This window comes from Pseudophryne corroboree, chromosome 4 (genome assembly GCF_028390025.1).
Source record: "Pseudophryne corroboree isolate aPseCor3 chromosome 4, aPseCor3.hap2, whole genome shotgun sequence".
NCBI classification, from domain to species: Eukaryota; Metazoa; Chordata; class Amphibia; order Anura; family Myobatrachidae; genus Pseudophryne; species Pseudophryne corroboree.
Window position 1 is genome coordinate 321,511,053 of NC_086447.1, and position 2,944 is coordinate 321,513,996.

The following is a 2,944-nucleotide window of genomic DNA, read 5'->3' on the forward strand; positions in this document are numbered from 1 at the left end:
GTGATCATCTGACCTCAACCACGTCATGCAGTAATTATGGTAATTTATTAAAGGGCTTCACATTCAAATGCTAAACACCATTCCACCACACTATGTCATTAATAATTGTAGTTTAGCATATTACTGAATCAGTTTTTAGATTCTCCACTCCAACGAAGAAGGGAAATGAAAAAAATGGAATATAGTGTAATACACTCACAAATTACATCAAACAGCAATATAAAATGTGTGTACATTAAAACAATAAAAAGGCCTATCTGGTTAGAATATGTCCTTGCATCATCCTCATATTATATTCATAAATGAAAATGAAAGATGAGGGGTCTCATTAGCAACAACTCTCAACGCAAAGTAAATCTAGACTTCATCAGGGGGAAAGGTGGAGGTAAGTGGTCCAAATCCATCCTATATACCCACTTCTAACAGTACACACTCTGATAGTACATGTGCTGATTCTCTGGAAGAGAAAAATCCAGTTTGCCTCCTGTTTTCAGACTGGAAGTTACAAAATGTGTGTGTAAATATATGTGGGCTGTAGACTGTGACCAATCATAATTACAATGACATTGAAAGACATGTGAAACAAAATCCCCGATGACCATCTCTTAGAGCCCTGGTTTTCAAGAATATGGACTTTAAGAGACAAACTGCAAAAGAACATTTTAAAATAAGAAACAAATAGAATAAAATGAAAGCCAAATAGCAATATTGTCCATCTTACCTCCAGAGATCTTTTGCAGTACTTCCAGGCGACATGAGGTGCCCCATGTTTGCTTCGATTCCCGATAGACATGCTGAAATATGCTTTTTATGCCTCACAGATCTTAAAAGCAAAAAAGTGCTCAACCCAGACATCTCTTGTTTTCATAAATTGGCCACAGACCTAGGAAAATGCAGGATGCTTGCAGCCTCTTTATGCCATCTCTGAGAGATGCAGTTATATATCCACTTTGGAAACTATAGGTAAACGGAAGTGGTGGGCTTCATGTTTATACTATAGTAGTTGATATAACTAGAAGGTTCTAAAAGTTACATCCAGGACACAGGAGTCTGGGGGACGGGCAGATACCGCATGGGCTGCGGCTGAATGCTTAATCCTGGCGGCGGCTGTGATATACATCCAGCTGATTCCCGGTGACCTTACCATTCCCACAGACTCCCTGCAGTATAAAGCAGCATTTGGAGATACAGTCAGTTTTATTGGGCTTCCCTCTGGCAGAGTTGGACTGTGCTGCAGCCCAGTGGCGTGCGGTGAGGTCATTGGCTGGTGAGGCACTACAGCTATAATGCCCACCGAATCCTGCCGATGACCCTTACTGCCACTGAGCCAATCACCGCTACTGCCCGAGCCGGCTTACAAACTCGCCCACAATCAACTGACCCAGCCCTCCGCCACTAATTTGCATCTCACGCCAATGCCCGCTGCCTGCCTGCTCATCATACTTGTGATATATTGTACATTTCTCCTTCATCCACTAGGGGCCACTGGAGCGTAGTTACAATGGGGAAATAGTAGGCAGTAATTGGGAGCTGGCACTTTAAAATTCTCACACTGTGGCTAGCTCCTCCCCTACTATCTCCCCTCCAAGCCAGTCTTAGTGCCCGAGGTGAGCTGGTTCACTTGGGTTTAGCTGAAGAATTTTTTCTTTATTTTATTTTTCTTTCACGCACGCACAGACTGGCAGCTCTGCCACTGCCAGTCTGCACCGCGGGAGCTGCCGGCGGGGTCCCATCGCAGCTGCGTGCGGCTCGGGATGGGCCCCGGCTGAGGGAGACACTGAGCTCTCCTGAGTTGGCCGGACACCGCTGCGTGCGGCGCGTGTCGGGGCCGCTCAACCAGCAGAAGATTCCGGCAGCAAGGCAGCGGTGAGTATCAAAAATGGCCGGACACCGCTGCTTGCGGCGCGTGTCGGGGCCGATCGGTCGAGCAAGACTCCGCTGAGTGCGGCTCCTGACGACACTACATCAGGACAGCGGTGAGTACAATCTCCCCCCTCCAGACTGATGTATGTTTTTACTTGATTTAATGTGCAGGCGCACTTACTGATTTGAACTTGGCGCCATTATGTGGGGGGCGGAGCTTCAGCCCGCTCTGTAAGCGGGCTCAGCGCTCTTCACTACCCGGCTGCAGCATACAGGCAGCCGGGTGATATATATTTACATATACCTCCCCGGCCGCAGCAGGAGATACATTTACACTCCCCGCTCCCCGGCCGCAGCATACAGGCGGCCGGGGGGATACATTTACACTCTCCACTTAAGTGACACCGTTTCCCGGCCGCAGCATACAGGCGGCCGGGGAGATACATTTACTAAGTGAGACGGCCGGGGGATACTGAGGCGCTTTCCGCTGACTATGCAGCGGATTCTAATTTGGCGGCGAAGCAGGGGGGCGGAGCTAACTCCCGCTCTGTACGGCGGGCTCTCTCCGCTCCCTGGCCGCTGCAGCATGACACGCCGCTCCACAGTCCCCCGCTCCCCGGGCCGCTGAAAGCTCATTTCCTCTCCTGGCTGTGCAGGGACGATTCTGTTCATAGTACAAGGTATGAGGGGGGGTGATGGCTTATAACCCGCTTTACTCAGCGGGCTCCCCGGCGGCGGCTCCCAGCTCGGTTACTGTCTCTAGGCAACAGATCCTGTCTCTGGGGTTTTTAGTTTTTCTATACATTGTGCTGCTGAAATATAGCTACATTCCTCCCTGCAGGGGAGTCCTCTGCCCGGCATTTTATACATGTAGATCAGGGAACCTGCTCTATTACAGGAACTGGACACACAGACAGTATTTATCTACCCTATTAGGTTCACATACACAGTATTTCTCTACCCGGTTGGGTTCACTGTGGTGTGTGTGTGTGTGTGTGTGTGTGTGTGTGTGTGTGTGTGTGTGTGTATATATATATATATATATATATATATAGATATAGATATAGATATATATATATAG